This window comes from Hirundo rustica, chromosome W, assembly GCF_015227805.2.
Source record: "Hirundo rustica isolate bHirRus1 chromosome W, bHirRus1.pri.v3, whole genome shotgun sequence".
NCBI lineage: Eukaryota > Metazoa > Chordata > Aves > Passeriformes > Hirundinidae > Hirundo > Hirundo rustica.
In genome coordinates this window covers 31,353,352-31,374,011 of record NC_053487.1, presented here as the reverse complement: position 1 = coordinate 31,374,011, position 20,660 = coordinate 31,353,352, and the positions used below count along the sequence as shown (strand labels likewise).

Below are 20,660 nucleotides of genomic sequence, written 5' to 3'. Positions count from 1 at the left end.
AGAAATGCTACCCTCCTGGCAGGTGATTTTTGAGGTCCTGAAAGCCCAATAAAACTCCCATGCTAAAGATAAAGAGGATGCCTCCTGCCTTCCCTTTGTGGCAGAGCCTCAGAGTTCTTTATGATCTGGAAAGACTGCATCCCTCTCTACACAGCCCACAGCTCCCCTCTTAGGAGTGAGAGGGAGAGGGGCCCCTCACGATCCGTAGGGGCATTCACTGCTGGCTACTGCCTGGACGACAGTGATGGTGATGGAGAGTACCCCTTTGACCCTGAACCAGATCTTTTCCCCCCTGCATGGTGCCTGCCAGGAGCCGCAGCTGCGACTGCTGCTACTACTGCTGCTGCAGCGGGTGCAGCCCCCTCCCTGGCGCCAGCCAGCACACCTGTAGCCTGCACAGCATGCTGAAGCTATAGCACATTAAAATACCTACTGGTGCTACTTACTGACTGAAACTCTGTTAAAATTTAACCTGTGATTTATGATTTTTAACAGGATTGTCACTGGAAAAATTCAAAGGTGTGAAGCATAGAATAAGGACTTTACAATTAGATAATTGTAAACCAGGTTTATTTTATTTCCACCTGGGACACATGGGGGAATATCTCCTCCAAACCGTGCGTACCTAGTCAAGACAAGTTCCAGGTTTAAATGCACATTTATCCCACAAACCCACATCTCCCCACCCGCCCGTTCCCTGCCTTCTCTTGCTTCATATTCTAATTAGCTGTCACGCCTCCTGGTGGTCCTGAGTTGGGGTCTTGGGAGGAAGGCCGACGTCTTCCTCAGGTTGATCTTCGCTTCTGGGCAGGTGTGGTGGAGGTTTGGCTATTTTTCAGGTCACTTTGCTCTTGCCAAAGATTAGGAGCTTGATTTTGCTGTATTCAAGCCACAAAGTTCTGCTTTATCAATCTTTGACAAATACCTAGGTCCCGCTTTGCTGAGTTTCAACATTATACATCTTACCTATATGACTTTTACTTAGTAACTACCTAACAACCAAGCTCAATAATATTTATGTGTTCTCAGTGCAAGCTATTTCTTTACTTTTACAAAATCACTAAAAGCTGCTTCTAAAATCCTATATTTTTATATTCATAAACATCCTCCATATCAGGTGTTTGTATAGATGTGGTGTTTTCCTACATATCAGTAACATAGTGTCCTAGGGTAACTTTATGATGCTTGTATCCCCAATCGTCTGTTCTGTTTGTGCTGTATATTGAGTCCTGTGCCTTTAAGACTGGTTCTAAGAGCAAGGAGAAGCGCGGAGTTTGTTTTGAGAAAACTGCCTGACTCCTCCACATTCTTCTGCAGACGGGGTGTTCGGCAGAGGCTTGGAGAGACTGCAGGACAGATTTATTTTTTTGCTTTTAGTTAGTTTCAGCTAGCTAGGGCAGAGAAATTCCCTGGACTGTTTTTTCCCTTTTTCTTGGAACTGTTTAAACCTGCTTTGGACTGAAAAAACCCAGGGGAGCCCTGGGGGCTGCACCTGCGGCCCACCGGGGCCTGGACCTCGGCATTTTCCAGCAGCGCCGGAGGGACTGGGACTGAGGAGAGACTGAGAGAGAGCCAAGCTACACCCACGGCAAGGACTTTCTCAATTTGCCATCTCACTTCAGAAGGAGAGGTTTTATTGTTTCATATTATTCATTCTTTATACTTGTATGCACTTCATTTGTTTCGTAAAATAGTTTTTTCCACTTTTCTCCAAAGGGTTTTTTTTTTTACTGGACTGGTTGGAGGGAGGGGCCACTTGGGTTTGCTTCCCAGAGGGATCCTATACAGGGGTTTTCTCCCAAATTTGTCCCCAAACCAAGACATACAGCAAGACTGCATGATTCACTGGGAGTAATTGGCTAAGTCATAAATTTAACATGCTTTTGCTCACATTCAAGACAAATTTTGAACCTTATTTGTAGCAGTTATTTCAGACTTATCTATAATTAATACATAAAACTCTACTGTCCACTTTACCAGTTGTTTGTTTTTTGCTTCATAGTTTTAACAAAGTAATTTTATTGTGAATTTTTTAGTATAGCTATTTAGTGATTTAAGTATAATTATTTTTCCTTGCCACATTTAAATTAAAATTAGACTTAATATTAAAACTGTTCATGTATATTAATAGAATGCAAATACAATAAATAATAGCTTAGTTTTTAGAATAATTTGAACCCCCAACTTTGTAACTGTTTATATGTGTCAGTTTTACAAACCCACTAACCTAACCAAGTTTCTTGTGTAAAACTTATGGCACAATTATATAACTAAATTTTTATTAGTTTAGCCATTAATATTTATATCCCATTACTTTTATTAGGCCAAACTCAAGTCTATTGTATAAGCAATCTTAAAAAGCTGCAGCAGTTTAATTCCTCTGATAAATTTAATAATGTTATCTTTAAGTTTCTGTGGTGGTGCAGAACTGTTTTATTAGGTTTTTATAAGAAGTTTATGTTATGGTTCGTTTCACTGTATCCCCAATTCTGTATCCCTTTTGTGTTGTCTGTATAATAAGGTGTTTTTCGTCAGTCCTCCCACTCCTCACCTGACTTGTAACATCCCCTCTGCCCCAACCCCCCTCTCTGGGGCAGCTTGTCTATCACTTTGAGGAGCCCTCCCAGGTTGCGAAATCTCAGGGAGAGGGCTTCAGGTGATAGGTCCCCTGGGGGGAATTCCTTTAGCTCTGGATTTGAGTGGTCCAAGGCTTGGGGGTGGGCACACCTTGTTACCCCCTGAATCCCCTGATTTGTTGTCTTGTAGTATCCTCCCTGGAACCCCTCCCCCGTTTATAAGGGGTAGGAGGGAGGAAAAAACTCTCTCAGCCTCTCAGCCTCTCAGCTCGCAGCCCGGAGCGCTCTCTCTGCTCCTCAGCTCTTGAGCTAATAAACATCTTTTAACCTGCTAAGCTGAGAGCCAGCCTTTTCTCTTCTGCCGCTGTTGGCTGTCACAACACTATTGGGTCCAGCTGCTAAGCCGAGAAGCCGAAACGAACTGGGACCTTCTGTGGCTGTGTTGACCCGAGCTAGCCAGAGGTCATCTCCTGCCCAGTGCGGGGACAGAACCAGACACAAGTTTCCTTAGGCATATTTTGTTATGTTGTAAAGTTGTTTTAGTAAAGTTGATTTTAGGTTTTGTGGAAATATACTTGTTTAAATTATAAGATATAATTCTTTTGCTATACAAATGAATGCCATAAAGCCTAAATGATTTTTTGTTAAATTTTATTTAGTTAAAATACAAAATGTAACTATTTTGTTGTAGTGGGATTTTTGGAGACAGACACAGAGAGGCATGACAATGCTGGGAAAGTTCTGTTGTTTTAGCACTGTCAAGGACTATGAGCCTGAGAACCAGGACACTGAGCCTGAGAACCAGCTTCTTCCCTCAACAAAGTGTAAACAGGTAACTGCAAAGGAATGCTTATGCAGATAACACTAGCCAATAGTGAGTAGTAAAATGCCGTGTGAACCACTTATGCACAAGAATGATATATGTATAAAAGAACCCTGTGTACCCTCAATAAATGGAGCATTCACCACTACTTCTGTGAAGAAGGTGTTTGACTCTGGCTGTTCCCCGTGTTTTTGTTTTGTTTTTCTTTCTTTTCAAAAATCACCTTCAATTGGCCCCCGAACAGGGACCTTGGGGTGACGACCCGGAGGAGAAAATTAGCGGTGGGACGCTGAGCGGTTGGACGCTGAACTCACCGACAGATGCAGCTGCATTGAGGTGAGACCTCTGGAAAATAGCGGACAGACGCTGATCTGCCAAGAGATGCATCAGCAGAGACAGAAGCTCGCCGTCCTTACAAAGAGTGCGAGGCTGAGCTGGTAAGGGGAATGGGGCAGTTTCTTGAAAAAAGGTGGAAGGCTCTGAGTACTCACTTCCCTGCCCCATTGACAACAACAAGCATGGAATGCGAATTTGCTGCCGCATTGAAGTTATTTATTATTATACTCTCTGAGAGAGGAAAAACAGTAGCAGAAAAAGTACTGCAAAAGCTGATTAACTGGGCGCGGGGAAATGGACATTTAACAACCCCCCAACACTGCGAAGTCAGGGAGGCGCCGCGGGTCCCTGCCATGCCCTCCTGCTGCCTCCGGGGCCCCGGCACCGCCGCTGGTCGATGCCCGGCTCGCCGCTCCCGGCCCGCGGACCGCCCCCGTCCCTCCGCGGCAGCGGCTCCATCGTGCCCGCCGCTCCCTCCGCCCCGCAGCAACAGGCAGGACGAGGAGGAAGCGACCCCGGGAGTCCGCACCGTCCCCGCACCGCCCCGCAGCAACAGGCAGGACGAGGAGGAAGCGGCCCCCGGGGGGCCGCACTGCCCCCCCGCCGCCGCCGCCGCCGCCGCCGCCGCCACCATGGGCCGGGGCCGGGGCCGCCGCTGCTCCCAGCGCCACCACCGCTCCCACAACGCATGCGCAAAGTTCCCCCCCTTTCTCGGCTGTGCCCGAAGAGACACCGGTCGACCAAGAGAGGGGAACCCGTGACCCCTGCTGTCGACCACCTTCCCCCGACAATGTTCCGCTGCCGGATAAATTAGAGGAGGACCACAATGATGGAGCAGAACCCCTGGCAGAACCCACGGCAGAACCCACGACTAGTTTAAAAGAACTGACTGATCAAATTCAGGCAGTGATGCAACGCCTGGATGAGCGAGGGCAAGCAGCAACTAAGCTGCTGCTGGAAAAAGCCCAAGAACTATCTACAATAAATGCTAAAAATCAGGAGGAGCCAACATCATTCAGCTCCCAGTTAACTCCAATGCAACAATTGCTAGAACAAACTGCAGAAAGCAGTTCCCAGGCAACACCTTTGCCTGCCCCCCCCATGACTCGATGGTCCAAAATTATAGGTGATGCTATACTAGAAGGACAGTGGGAACCCGCAGGACACATGGCATGTCCTGTAGCGTGTCCTGTCGTGTTCAGAGATGGCAATCCTGTGTGTGAGCAGCAGGAATGGAAAATCTTGCAACAGGCAAAAAAAAAAAAAAAAAAAAAAAAAAAAAAAAAAAAAAAAAAAAAACCACAGTAAAAGAGCACAGCTTGAAATCTGAAAAGTGCTCGAACAGTGTTAGATTGGATTCATAGTGCAGATATCCATTCTCCAGCCTGGATTGCCCCCAATCTGATCACCATCATCAAACTGTTAATAATATATTTACAACTCTGTTACTGCTCAACAGCTTCAAAGGCAGGCACCTTCCTGGACATTCGTTGCTTGTGCCTGTGGCATTCCAGTCCTTGGATGCTACAGATGGAAAACAAGCAAGAAGGACAAATAGTAGCACTCCATTAAGAGAGCTTTTTAATCATGGCTGTGATTTATTGTCCACAGTCTTTGTGGTTTTAGAAACTTGTATTGTTGTGCAGCTGGACACCAACCCTGATTGGATGTTCTTCTGCTGTTTTGCTGTGACATTCATGTTTTACTGCGCACACTGACAGACGTACGTCTCAAGAACGCTGTGCTTCAGTATGATTGATGTGACTGAAGTACAAATCTTCACAATAATCATGCATTTACTGGCAGTGATTGGAGGACCATCTTTCTAGCAATCTCTGATTCCAAGACTGAATATTCAGGTGTAGTTGGCAAAAATGGATCCACTTTAGAAGGAACAAGTGTCCTCCCACCTTTTCTCCATATTGGCTCCATGATTGTCTTGGCTGCAATGATCTACAAGAAATCTGCTGTGCAGCTCTTTGAGAGGCATCTCTGCCTCTACATCCTGACTTTTGGCCTGGTGTCTGCCAAGATCACAAATCAACTGGTGGTTGCCCACATGACCAAGAGTGAAATGTACTTATATGACACAGCATTCATAGGCCCAGCATTGCTGTTCCTTGACCAGTGTTTTAACGGCTTTATTGATAAGTATATTGTCCTCTGGATTGCCCTGATCCTGTCCCTGTTTAACCTGCTCCAATACTGTGTCAGCGTGTGCAACCGGAATTGCTGCCCACCTGCACATCCACATGTTCTGCATCAAGGGCTGCCCCATGCACTCAAACCACCACTAGGGATGGGAGCTGCCACAGGGGAATGAAAAAAGAGATAGGTTTCTACAGGAATGGATGAAGACTTGTAAGAGACAAATGCTAAAAGCAGATGAGAACAAAGTAATTTATAATAATCAATGTTGTATAACTTTTCTTCTTTGTTATCAGTAACACTCCTTAACTAGTCTCCTGCCTGAGAGAGTGAATTCCGAGTTCACCCTAGTCAACTTTCCATGTAGTCACCTCTGTTGGTTCCAAGCCTGGAAAAGCATGCAGGAAACAAATGCTCTGTCTTTGTAATTACCTTGATTACTAATTTCTCTCTATATGGTGAATGGATCCCCACCAACTGGAGTTTCTAATGTAGTATAATTACATCTGCAATCTGACTTGCTTTTAATTTTAACATTTCATCATTTCTTAGCAAAATACTTGTTTAGTGTCCACTTGGAATTTATTTACTAAAGACTTAAGCTGGTGAAAACCCAAAGATATCTTACTAAGTTGTGTGGCTGCAGCAGCTGCCAAGTAAGAGCCAAGCTGGGGTGGTTTTTACTCGTGCATTGCTGACAAAGCGGTTTCATGCTGAACAGGGTCACAGTAAGCCTTCTGCACGCAGTGAACACCGCAGGCCCTCTGAAGATAAAAAGCCAGATGGTCAGCTCCGGAGAAGATAAGAGGAACACTTCTGGCCCGAGCAGCTGATCTCAAATTCATCCCAGACTGACAGATCTCCAAGGGCCCTGGAATCTGTCACTCTGAAACCTGCTGGTCAGCGATCAGGACACCTCTGAGGCGAATTCGACAACAGCTGCACCCAAGCCTTTGAGCTTTGCATCTGGGCCACAATAGATGCCGAGTAAATGGACTCGGCCAGCAAGGAAGGAAAAGAAGGAAGAAGAGCACGCATCATCAAGTCTTTGCGGAGACAGTTGGTGGTTGAGGCCGCTGATGAACAACACCCTCCTGACCCAGACTGGGTTGTAGTGTGCATTTTTGATCGCCAAGGCCCCTTGGGATCGTTGGAACTTTCCCAGGACTTGCATGAGTGGCAAGAAAAAGTGTCCTCAGTGTCAGGAAGTAGTAGTTATAGAAGTGAGCTGTGGAGTTTGTGGTGCAAAATTTGAGAGACACCAGAGCTTTGGTGTAAGGGTGGTTTGTGTGAACATTGCTATAGTGGTACCCTTGGTGCCTTTTATCAAGCAGCACAGGTAGTGTTGAGAATACCTAACCCTGTTCCTGATGATTTTGGTGGAGTAGCAGATTGGGGATTTGCGCAGACAGTGTGGGCCATTAAGAGAGGGATATGGTAGGTCCGCATGGTAAGACGTTCTCGTGTGTTGCGTGCCTTTTGCTCATGGTGTCAACAAGTGTTGCAGGATCTTCTCAACTAGCTCATCAATTTTCGAAGAGAACTAATGTATGGGTGACATTTGCCAAAATGACTGGACAGGATTCTATTTGCCTTAGCCTGGCCAATCCCCAAGACCCATTCAGAACTTGTTTAACAGGAACACCCCTTTGGAGCCCTCACAAATTTAAAGGTTATGTGAAAAATGAAACAATGCTGAATTTTACTGTGGCAAACAGCACGGTGTGAGTGTCAGGTTTCAGTTGCCCAGGCTGATGAAGGCTGGCAGTGAAAAATTATAGAGCAACTTAATGATATGCTTACTTCAGCACCGGAAGAATTAGACCTCCTTGAATGTATGAATGCCAGCTCTACGAATAGAAGCAAGGGAGGTTGGGTGTCCTTTGAGTCCCCCACAGAGCAGAGTCTAAATATGCATAGCTAGAAATGGGCTGCAGTAAATTCAGCTTGACTATCTAGTAGCAGTGTATACCAACAACTTTATTCCAAATGTAATTTGACTGGCAAACCAGCGCGACGCCTTCCACCAGGAACATTTTTAATATGTGGGGACCGCGCTTGGAATGGAGTTCCAGCCAGCCCACATGGGGGCCCATGCTATTTAGGGAAGCTTGCCCTGTTTCACCCTAACATAACCGCATTGATAACTTTGGCAAAAGTCACTCGGAGAAAACATGCCATACATGAGTTGGACTGTACAGACATAAAAGATCCTAAATTCTAGTCCCAAGCTAGGACAGTGTTAATATCCATGTTTATACCAGGAGCAACAGCTGCCAGAGCAATGACCACATTAAAGCAGATGTCATGCTGGACCAAATCAGAATTGAATTTAACTAGTCAAATTTTAGGTAAGCTATCAGCGGATGTTACCGGTGTTAACCATGCTGTTTTACAAACGTGCTGTGATTGATTTTTGCTTTTAGTACATAACCATAGGTGTGAAGAGTTTGAAGGAATGTGTTGAATGAACCTGTCCAACCATTCTGGATCAATTCACAAAAATTGCAATTAATGAAGAACAAATTACATGATGTAAAAGAAAGTGATAATGTATTTAGAGATTAGTTAAGTAGCCTTAAGATTACAAGACAGCTGAAGTTTGTTATTAGGCAAGTGTTTGTTATATTATTACTTATAGTGGTAAAATTATTAGTACTAAATTGTGTAATGTCATGTATTAATAATATGTTGTGTAAGACAATATCTAATGCTTAGCTTGTGCAAAAGAAAAAGGGGGAATTGTAAGCAGGATTTTTGGAGACAGACACAGAGAGGCCTGACAGTGCTGGGAAAGTTCTGTTGTTTTAGCACTGTCAAGGACGTTGAGCCTGAGAACCAGGACAATGAGCCTGAGAACCAGCTTCTTCCCTCAACAAAGTGTAAACAGGTAACTGCAAAGGAATGCTTATGCAGATAACACTAGCCAATAGTGAGTAGTAAAATGCCATGTGAACAGCTTATGCACAAGAATGATATATGTATAAAAGAACCCTGTGTACCCTCAATAAATGGAGCATTCACCACTACTTCTGTGAAGAAGGTGTTTGACTCTGGCTGTTCCCCATGTTTTTGTTTTTGTTTTTGTTTTGTTTTTCTTTCTTTTCAAAAATCACCTTCACTTTTCCAATTCAAACTGGTGTTTCCTGCTCTTCCAGTGCCTGCCAGCTTCCTGTTTTATCAGTCATAGGATCATCATGGAATGGTTTGGGTTGGAAAGGGCCTTAAAGCTCATTCCATTCCTGCATGGCAGGGACGCCTTCCCCTATACCAGGTTGCTCCAAGCCCCATCCACCCTGGCCTCGGACACTTCCAGGCATCCAGGGACAGCCACAGCTGCTCTGAGCAACCTGTGCCAGGGCCTCCCCCCCCCACAGGGAACAATTTTTTCCCAAGATCTCATCTAAACCTACACTTACATATCCCTAAAATTATGCAGTACTTGGGAGTATCCAAGCTGTCCCTTGCACGACACTTTTTAGGGCCCCACAGGGAGGGAGGGGAGCTGTTTTTCTCCTTGCTAAAAACACCTTTATCCTCCCTCCATGACACCATGCTCCCAGTCCAGCCCAAATGTGACTTTGCCTCTGGAAAACCATTCAGCCTCTGTGGAGCCCTCACAATTGAGCCTCTCTTGGTTTTTAGCACCACTGCTGGCAAGGGGCAGCTTCTCCACCCACCCACCTCGTATTGGAGAGGGGAAGTGCTGTCCCTGGCAAAGGAACAAACACCAACGACTCCAATCACACTCCGACACACTGAAAGAGAATTTTGCTGTTTCAAACCCAGGTGAGCTAGGGAGTGGTTCTCCAAGCCAGGGAGCTGTTCTCCAGACAGCCATGATTTCATCAGACCCCAATCCAAATTTTGATTAATGTGCTCAACCAGCAACACCCTGCAAAAGCCCAAGTTTGGGGTGTGGTGGGACAGCACTGTGTGACAACCCCAGGTGTGTCCATCACCCCTCCCATGCTCCAGGGTCCTATTCAGGGCACAGGGGAGAGGATTTGGGAATTCTGCATGGATGCCATGGCAATGTTCAGCACTGGGAGGGTGCTCAGCATTCCAAGGAATAGCCAAAGCCTCATCCCTGCACAGCCAGCACATCCTTCCCAGCAGATGCTGCCATGCCATCGCCCAGCCCTGCTCCTTTTGCTGGGATTTTTTTGTTTTTAAAGAGAATTCCCTGCTGCAGGCACACAGGGCAGGGAAATACAGCACTTCTTAGCCCTCAGCCTGGTGTCAGCAGCATGGCTGCACCCCTGGCTCCACGTGAGCCCTGTTGATGCCGGGAGCTGCATCCATGGACCTGCATCTGCTTCCCCTTTCCAGACATGATCCTTTCCCATGGGACAGCCCCAGCCATGTGGAGAGCAGACAGAAAACCTCTTCCCAGGAATTATTTCTATTAAAGACAGGCAGTGCAGATCAGAAAGACCTCAGCTGGTTCTCTCTGTGGAGCTCCTACAAGGTCATGAAGCACAAGCTTAGATAAACTGAGAACTTACAATTCTTATAAGATACAAATGTAAGTAAAGAAAAAAAATTAATACAAGAGAAAAATACAATTTTAAAATTTTACTTGATGCTGTAAAATAATTGCTTTGTGATTTGATGCCCAGCTCCAAGACCTCCTGATTTTTGTTGACCTCAACCACAGCAGGATTGGAAGGTCCAGCCAGGGTTTCCCTGAGGACAGCAGAACTCAGAGACTGGCACTTGCCTGCTGGTAAAGGCACCCTCAATTCCCACCCCACATCCCAGGAATTCTCCTGGAGTGATGGGAAATAGGATGGGTGCCAGTGGCAATGCACACAGAGCATGGCACTAGCAAAACAGGATTTGGGGGTGCTCTGCAAAGTGGTTTTGAAATAAAACCTCCCTCAGTACCCTACATCCACTCCCTGCCCCGAGCTCAGGCTCTTCCTTCCCATAACCAGGCTGACTGCTGTGGAAATGGCAGTGAAACAGAGAATCCATCACGTGCTGGAGTGGGAAAAGCAAAGGAGCCCATCCCCAAGCCCAGGTGCTACTCAGCCACAAGGGACTGGTGATTCCTGGGACTGACCTCAATTTTACTGTCTATTAAAGTCACCTCCAAACCATCCCCCTCAATCCTCGTGGGAGGCAGGGAGGTGCTAGGGTCACACAGGGAAATGCTGGTGGAGCGGGAGCAGAGCCTGGGGACCCCTGGGTGTCACATCACACAATTTTGGGGAGAGGGAGGAAATAAATGAGAGCATGGTAGAGGTAGCTGGTGGGAGGTGCTGGGAAAGTTTCACATCCCAGATGCTGCTGAAATTAGGGAAACACCCCAAGACTGAGCTGAGGCAGCACCCTCTGCTGAGGGCTCAGTGAGACCACAGCACCAAGGAGCCGCCTTTCAACACTAAACCCCAACCCTCACTGCTGCCAGCGCAAAAACATCAGTCCAAAACCCAGCCCTGCATCACAGAGACAACTGTGCAGAGAAGATCCCAGTGCTGAAAGCTCTGGCTCCCACATTAACTAAAGCCCATCAAGTCATCAGCAGCTTCAGAATAAAGCTGAAAGCTTTAACCAGCAGGAGCATCAGCCACACAGCTGCATTTTTGGGAGATGTAGTCCACAGAGCCTTAGAGAGGGGCATGGCCACCACAGAGTGACAAACCCTGTGCCCTGGGAGGCTGCAAGAGCCATAAATCTCCTGTAAACCACCATTAAAAGGAGTGTAGAGAGCTACAAACCCTAAGTTGGAATTGTGATGAGTAAATCAACGATGCTTTAAAGGAGCAGGTGTAATATATATATGTATGCTGTTCTCCTGGGAAGATGTGTAAGAAAAATGAATAAATGCAAATTAAAAAGTTGCAAATCTCTGCAGAACTTCTCTGGAAATGGTTCGCTAAGTCACCTTTTCAAATTAACCAACTGAATCATTGCTCCCTTAACAAGAATTCTTGATGTTCCTTGAGCTGGAGTCCTCCGCTGGATAAGCAGGGAAGTGCTGCTTTTCAAACTGAAAGCGCAGCCAGCTCTGCCCTCTACCGATGGCCAGGGACCACGATGGCCCAGGAATGTGACTGTAGGTGACACCACTTCATGGCACGCTTGGAAAAGAAGAGCCCTTGGCTCTCACCCTGGTTTGCTCCATGAGAGCTGTGGGGATCCCCTGAATGAGATAATAATGACCGCGGAGAACTCGCTGCTTTTGGTGGGCCCAAATCTGCCCACAATCAGCTTCGGGGGGACCTTAAAGCCCCCCAAATCACTGGGAGCAGGGACTGAGCACAGGACTGCAAACATCCAGGTGAGAGGGAAGGAGCCTTTCCCAGAAAGCTGGAGAAGGAAAATAACTGATGAATGTTGCAGTGTCCCATCACGCCTGGCAGGCGCACAGGCTAGCTCAGTTCTGCACTGCGACAGCGTGGATCGGTCAGGGTTACAGGCAGGGTGAGTAACCTCCTCCCGGTGGGTTTTTGGTTCCCCACACAAGCGAGTGGACCTGATGGAGTTGCGACTGCTGCGACGGAAAAAGGGTCGACTCTCTTTAGGCAGGGTAGAAGGTAGTTTATTAAGGGGACTCCGGCAAGGAGCTCCGCCTCAGACCACTGCTGCCCAGAGAGAGCAGAGGTCAAAGCCTTGAGGCCACTTATAACCGGGGGAGGATCCAGGGGTGGTGACAACGGGTCAGCCAGCCAGGGAACACGGGGGTGGTAACAGGGGTGTCAACCTTTGAACCATTAACAAATCACAGGAGGGGAGGAGGGGATTCCCCAGGCACCAGCCTATCACTCGACACCTCTCCTGGATCTTTCCAGAATCCAGGGAAGGGTCTCGAAGTGACAGACAGGGTGACCAAGAGGAGAGAGGGGGGATTGACAGGGACAGGTGTAAGGAAGGAATGATTGGCATAAAATGTCTGGTTATATAACCAACTCATAAGGGGGAAAACTATTACAGAATACAGGGGGGTACAGTGGACTGAACCATTTCAAAAATTACTTATAAATCTTACAAAAATAATAACTTAATAAAACAACTCTCACACCACTACAGATGAATCCTCTCATTGCCTCAGGCTCAGCTCCCCACCTGTCACAGAGGGGCTCTGCCAGCGGGTCCCTGTCCCCAGGAGCTGAGGGGTCCTAACTCCCACCCCTGGCAGCAGGAACAGCTACTGGGGTGACACCAACCTCACAGGGACAGCTCCCAAAACACCCCAAGACCATCAGCACTTACAAACATCTGTAAAAACCACCAAAAGAGAAGGAAAGTGGGTGATTCTAGGCAGGATCCAGGGCAAGGACACACCAAAGCGGTGCCATGGGGCCCTGCCGTGCCTGTCCTGCTCCCCACAGCACAGCCGCTCCCCGCCAGTTGCGCTTTTGCTTTGCTCAGCAAGGGAGGGACCTGCCATGGGGATCTCTGCAGCCCTGCACACACTGGGGCAGCCTCTGGGCCAGTAAAGGTAGGGCTGGAATTCCTCTGTCCTGGTTACCTTCGGGTCAGGCTGGGTGTGTTCAATTGGGCTTTTTTTTGATGGTTGTGCCATAGATTTTGTGCAGCTCTGCTGGGAGTGCTGAGAGGGGATGTGACAGTTAAGGGACAGCCAGGGGGGTCTTGCCTTCACCACAGACCTGGTGTAACTCCCACAGTAAATATGTAGAAGGGAGGAGATGCAGAGTAAGCCCAGTTATAGGTAAGGAGATAATAGTTCATTTATTGAAGAGCTCCTGTGTGTGCCCATGTGATGCTCTGAGCATCCAAGTGAGAGGAGCGGGATAGCTGAAGTTAAAACACCCAGCCTTGAAGTTTCAAGCTGTTTTCTGCTATTGTTGAGTGAGCAGCTGAATTTAAGGATTAACCCCAACTCCAGTGATTCTCAGCCCCTGCAAACCCAGCACTACCTGGGATGGGACTCATCTGTAGGGGGTCTTTGAGGCCAAACAGCCCCATCCCCCCCCTACACAGGGATAACTGACCCGATTCCCACTGCTCCATGTTTTCCTTGGGTTTGTCTCCCTCTATTTGTCCCATGAATTTTCCCAAGTGGTCTGCTCCTCACAAGTGGTACCACGCTGATTTTCCATGGGCCAATTTCCATTTGACTGCAAGAACCAGGGAGGAAGAGGACAGGGTTATCACAGCACAGGGACGTGGCTGTGCATCCCTGGGGGATGTGTGCTGATGGTTTGGGGGAATAACTCAAAACTTTGGTGCCAGAAACATCTCCCAGGAACATCAGGGTGTGCCAGGAAGGGAGAAGGAGGGTGGGGGATTAGGCTGACACACAGCACTGCTGCTCTGGGTTATTTTCCCTTCTTAACCAGGATAAATATTAACAAAGGAGGACATGAGCTTTTGCAAGGATTAAAATGCAAAAGCAGAGTATTTCTCATGGCATTAAACCAGAGTATTTCTTTTTTCCCCTTCATATTCTTAGAATTTGGTTAGCACAGCAAGGAGCAACATTGCTCTGACAGAGAAAGAGATCAATCAGAAATATCTACCAGGAAACAAGGCAGAGAACTCTCTTCTTCTGTCATTTGTTAAAAGAACAAAAAAACAAGCCCATACAACATTCAGTTTCTGGGCTTAGCATTTCTGTTTTCAGTTAATACCTTGTAAATTCTACTTCCTGCCAAAGCAGGACAGCAGCATTTCAGGTGAGCCAGAGAACAAAGTGGGCACTGGGAGATGCCCAGGCCACCTCTGGGCCAGCTCTTCCCTCCCCACAGGGCCCCTTTGGAGGGACCAAGCCACCCTCACCCCACCTTCACTCCCACAGGAAATTGAATTTCCATTTGATGCTTCCCCTGTGCATGATCTGCTTTTATTTTAGGTGGTGGAGGAGAAGAAGGAAAAACAGAAGAGAGGGGCCAGGCATAGCCCAGCCCAGCTCCCTGTCCTGGGGTGACGTTTTGATGCTTGTATCCCCAATTGTCTGTTCTGTTTATGCTGTATGTTTAAGACTAAGTAACCACTGATAAGTAACAGCTGTGTTAATTAACCAATAAAGCCTCACCCCTGATGAGTAACAGCTATAGCCAATAAGGATGAGTGAGATAAAAGAGGGGGTTAGCTGGTAAGGGGAGGCTCATCATGGAGGAGCAAGAAGCAGAGATTTATGAAGCAGGATCCTGGAGAGACAATCACTGCTGTGAGACTAGTTCTGAGAGTTGTTGTAGTGCATTATTTGGGTTTATATTGTATTTCATTTTTATATTGGGTTTTGTAATGGTTTCTTCTGTACCACCCTGTTCTCATAGAAAATGTAGCATCACAAGATCTGTCCCTGCTCCTTCTCCCCTCCCATCCTCCCACACTGGAATGTAATCCAACTGTTCCACTCCCACCTTATCCCTGATTGGGTAGTGGCTTGTCCCTGCCTCTAGCCTCTTCCCCCTGGATAAAAGCCAGGGGAGCATGTGGAAAAATCTCTCTCAGCTCTTGGGATGGGGACTGGACTGGGCTCTGGACCCTGCAGGGGCAGGACCCCAGAATAAAGCTGTGATTCCCCTCAGACCAAGGGCAGACTCTTTCCTTTTGCCATCGATGAGGACCTGCTCTCTCTCTAAAGGAAAAGGTTTGCAGCCTCTGGGATCTTTAAGACCCTGAGGGAAAAAATCCTTCTGGCTATGGTTTCTCTCTCAAGCTAGCTGAGGCAAAAACAGAGCAGGGGCTCTGGGAGAGAGAGCGCCACGTTAAAGAGTGGAGGGGGAGAAAGAAGATGCATGGAGTTTGTTTTGAAAACAGCATTCACTCCTCTGCATTCCTGCTCCTGGACTGTGCTTGTCTGAGGACTGTTTAAACCTGTACTGGACTGAAAAAACACAGAGAGACAGTCAGATCTCATGCCTGCACCCCCTGGGGCCCAGGATGGCATTTTTCCAGCACTGGAGGAGCTGACAGACTGAGTGAGCTGAGCTACCCACAGCAAGGACTTTCTGAATTTACCATCCCACTTCAGAGCAATGAGAGGTTTTATTGTTTCATATTATTCATTCTTTATGCTTGTGGGCACTTTGTTAAATAAATAGTTTTTTCCACTTTTTTCTGAGGAAGTTCTTTTCCCTGACTGGTTGGGGGGAGGGGCTGTTTGGGTTTGTTTCCCAGAGGGACCCCATTCAGGGGTTCTCTCACAAAATTGCCCTAAACCAGGACATCCTCCAGGAGGGTAAGTGAGCAGGAGATGCCAGGGTGCTGCTGCTGTGCCCCTGTCACAGGTTTTATGTGTTCTTAACATATCCGCACACTGAACATGAGGGGACTGAGCACCCCCAGCTCACCTGGGCCAGTAGCAAGAGCAGGGCTTGGTGGAGGATCCATCCAGGCTGATCCATCACCTAGCTCCATGGAGGAGCAGGAGCCATTGGCAGATCCCAACTGAGAGGGTTCCAGGCAAGAGGCAGCAGCAGGGACAGCACCCACAAACTGAGACCCACCAGGAGCTGCTCTCAAAGCATCTGACCCACCCAGCTGGGCTTAGGAGTTGCTGTGGGTTAAACCCTCAGGATTTGCTAACAAGGATCCACATTGGACACCTCTAAGCAGCCTCAGGTGAGGAGCCTGAGCACTGCTGAGGCTGTGGGGCAGAGCCCACCTGTGAGCAGGGTAAGGGGCTGCTCCCACATCCCCAGCTCCTGCAGGTGTTCTCATGGAGCAGATGGATACCTGGCTGCCCTCTAGTATGTGGAAAATGCTTTACCCAGGATGTACCCAGTTCTAACAAGTGGATTTTTGGCTGGCTGCAACTCTTACCTGCTGCTCTGACTCATTAGGCACAAATCTTCATCCAGTGCCCCAACGTGGCTGAATTTGGGGGTACCCATGGGAAAATCAGGGGGAAAAGCTGTTCAGGGGGAGAAGGAGGCTGTGCCTGTGGAACACCGCCTCCCCCCCCCCTTGCAGTGAGGGGGAAGTAAGCACAGAGCATGCAAACCCAAATTTCCTCTTTCTGGAGATGTTTTTAGCATCCTGCTGTTTTTTTACACAGCACATGGAGCTGAACTCTGTGATGGTGCTGCTTGGGATTTCCAAAGCACCGTTTCTCATATTGCTGAGTTTTTACACCCCCTCCCCAGCACCTCTGGGTGCCCTGGCTGAACCCCCTCGCTGCTCCCTACCTTCAGCTGGGCCTCGGGGCCCCCCTGTGCCACAGGGAGAGGCAGAAAGTGCTGCAAGTGCCTCCCTGCCCCAGGGACAGGCTGGAGGGAGCAGGGAATGGAGTTCCGGGAAAGTTGCTGTGCGATGGGGATGAGGAAGGGCAGGAGCTGGGGGCCAGCAGGAAAATTAAGATGTGCACATGTGGAAGGGCTGGGGGTGCACTTTGTCCTTCCCTCTGTGTGTCCCATGGCCCAGAGGTGGAGTTAAGGTGGGTTTTCCCACCTGGGAATGCAGCTAGAGGAAAAAGAGCATGATAGAATCTTCCTGAGTGGGTGACAGGAGCCCCTGCCAACAAGAGAGGAGAGACAAGCTAGTTTACATTTATTAAAAAAATTGTTAAAAATAAAATATTACTGATTGTCACTTCTGAAGCATAACAGGATCATTTCATGAGCCATTTTACTCCTCTGCTTGGGTTAGATGCTCCCTCTTTAAAAGGAAGGAAGGAAGACATCTCAGTCTCCTTGCTGAGAGAAAATACAAAAATAGACATGTTTCCTTTTGTGGCAGATTTTCTGTTTCCACCAAAAACTACTTCAAAGTTTCAGTGCCATCACACCAGCAAGTGTTGAACATCATTAATAAGTGTTCACATTTTGTACCGAAGCACTGGGAAAAAAGCAGCAGGGAATGCATCAGATGTTATTTTACCTTTAAAATTAAAATTTTAAAAAACAATTTAAAAAAATTAAAACATTTTAAATAAATGGGCCTTTGGCATCTGGGATGGTACCTACAAACTTCTCCCACTTAGACCTGCAGGCTAATTCTTCAAACCTGAGAGGATTTGGGCAGAGATCTGAATTTCCTCTAGATTTATCAGATCTGGCTAAGGTTTTTGTCTGACACATTCAGATATAACCACCTATTTGGCCTGCAATTTTAAATAAATTCCACCTCCAGCCTCCTTACTACCAGTTCTGGTATTACCAACAGCCCCAGATGTGCACAATGGGTAAGGACAGGCTTAGAAAAAGCAGCTGTGAGAAAGTCAGATTGGATCAAATGCAAGTAGTTCTGCAAAGGATGGTGTGGTAACCCTAAAAATCCCCTCAGGGGGTTGCCCTGGGAAGATTTACCATAGAGGTTCCCTGCCTAGGCTGAAAGAGAAGACTTCCTTCATGGTGTCTTGCAAAACTACTGCCAGTCTACCCTGGATTGCTTCCTTCATTGGTCACTTAACCCTGCCCTCCCCAATTGTTCATCCCTCATACCCCTCTATAGGTTGCCTTGCCCTTTGTACTGCCCCTGTGCCCTCAGACCATTGGCCACTGACCCCATACTTAACCCCAGAGCAGCACATGATCTGGGTCTTCTGCCCATGATCCTGTTGGCATGCTGAAATAAACCTTGCTGGAAAACATCATACAGGAGACCCTTCCTGTCTTTCCTCTGCTGAGACATGTATGTGTGCTTGGACTTAAATAGGCTGTTCCTGTGGTCTGCTCTGAGCGGCTTGTGAAGGAGACACTTCGAGAAGGTAGCAGCATTTTCACGATCCAGCCACACTGCTACAGGATGGTTTATGTCCTATCTTTAAAAGTGAAATTAAAAAGTTGACCCTAGTTTGGTGAAAGCCACTGACCTGGGACTTCCACCCCATGACACAGAGGCAGTGACTGCACTAGGGGAAAGGTTTGTGTGCACATGGGTTACAGGAGAAGCAGATTTCCTTCTGTCACCTGCAGCTGGGGAGGGTGGGAATGTTCTGAGGGCTTTCCTGGGAAGCCAGGGGAGTGTTCACCTCAGGAGATTGTGGGAGGTGAGAGTATCCCCAGGGAGGGAGGCAGGTCCAGTGCTCACCAGACCATCTCAGCACTGACCACATGCTGGGACAGAGGAAGAGCAACACCCCTAGGGTTGTAGCAAAAAATGAACATGATTTCTTTTTATTCCTTGGTGGTTCTGCACCTCCACTGGACAGGGCATGGTGCTTGCTGGGCAGCAGAAGAGCTGATCACCACCAAAGCCACACAGGTTTCTGCTGGAGAGATGCTCCAGCTCTTTCCAGCTCTCCCATAACTCTTGCTCTGTTCCTCCCTTGTCTCCCAACAATGCTTCAACTGCACCTTTGTCTTCCAGCTGTGGGGCCATGTCAGTTGTTGAACCCCTGTGTTGAGAGAAGAGGCTGAAATGCCACCCAAAAGGTGACAGAGACAGCTCCAGTGAGGAATTGTCCACTTGGGCACACAGCGATGCTTTTCCTGGTGTGGATCCCTCCTGCCGGTGACCCCAGCAAGCTCTGACCAAGAGCATGAGAAGGGCACGAGGGCAGGACTGGAATTAACTCCCCCCATGCCGAAACTCCCCATGCCGAGCCAGTGACCAGAGCCTCCCACACAGATTCCAGGGCTGGACTGTTCCCTTTGGATCCTGAGGCCACCCTGGCTGCAGGACAGGCAGGATGGACGTGTTATGATGCCAGGGCTGAGTATGGAGCCAGAGCACAACCATGAGCAACAGTTCCAACTGCAGTGAGCCAGACCTCAAGCCCTACTATGGCATCACCTACATCGTGATCCCGATCCCCAAGCTCATCGGGAACACCCTGACCTTGGGGGTCATCTATGGCTACATGTAAGAGAGTAAAAGGGCCATGATATTTATGATCAATTTAGCCATTGCTGACTTATCACAGGTGCTGTCCTTGCCCCTAAGGATTTTTTACTACCTGACAGGCACATGGGAGTTCGGAGGAGGTCTCTGCCTGTTCTGCTTCTACCTGAAGTATGTTAATATGTACACCAGCATCTACTACTTGGTGTGCATCAGCGTGAGGAGGTACCTGTTCCTCATGCACCCCTTCAAATTCAGTGACTGCAGGTGTGTCTGTGATGCCTACATCAGCATCCTGGGCTGGGTCGTGGTCTGTGTGGGCTGCCTGCCTTTCCTGCTCCTCAGGATGCAGCACCAGGCTGATAAAAATGCCTGTTTTGTGGATCTTCCCATCAAGAAACTCGACCTCCCCACCTCCATCATGCTGATGACCACAGGGGAGTTGGTGGGGTTCATGACCTCCCTGCTCATCATCCTGTACTGCTCCTGGAAGACAATCTTATCACAAAAAGAAAGGCACTCTGCTTCCCAGGATGAGGGTGAGAAGAAAAAGGCTTTAAAGATGATCCCCACCTGCACCCTGGTGTTCCTGATTTGTTTTGCACCTTATCACATCAGCTTCCCACTGGATTTCTTTGTGAAAAACAGGCAGATCTGCGAGGGCTGAGTGCAGATCTCGGTGTTCCACACCGTGGGTTTGTGTCTCGCCAGCCTCAACTCCTGCGTGGATCCCATCATCTACTACTTCACCACGGATGAGTTCAGGAGACCCCTCTCCAGGCAGGATCTGCAGGACAGCATCCCGCTCTCTGTGTCCACTTCAGTGCTGCCATTTCCAAACTTTGGCTCCGCACCTCCTCATGGTACATAAGACAACAAAACAGAAAATGTGACTATCATGCTCCAGAAGAGTAATCCCCAGGACTCCTCCACACCGCTGCCCTGGCTTACCTCAAATCTTCATTTGACTCCAGAGGCTGCCCAGAGGATACTTGCAAAATGAAAAGGTACATGCTTAGCATGCTGCTGCATAACGCTCGCCTATGAGTCACCCTGCCTAAATGCTGACTCGC

General features: G+C 47.9%; 2 pseudogenes; both read left to right on the top strand.

The window, feature by feature from the left end:
• The first annotated feature begins 4,132 nt into the window (after nt 1–4,132).
• Nucleotides 4,133–6,478, top strand: LOC120764820 (choline/ethanolaminephosphotransferase 1-like; annotated as a pseudogene).
• Nucleotides 6,479–19,483: 13,005 nt separating this feature from the next.
• Nucleotides 19,484–20,458, top strand: LOC120764819 (probable G-protein coupled receptor 174; annotated as a pseudogene).
• The last annotated feature ends 202 nt before the right edge of the window (nt 20,459–20,660 follow it).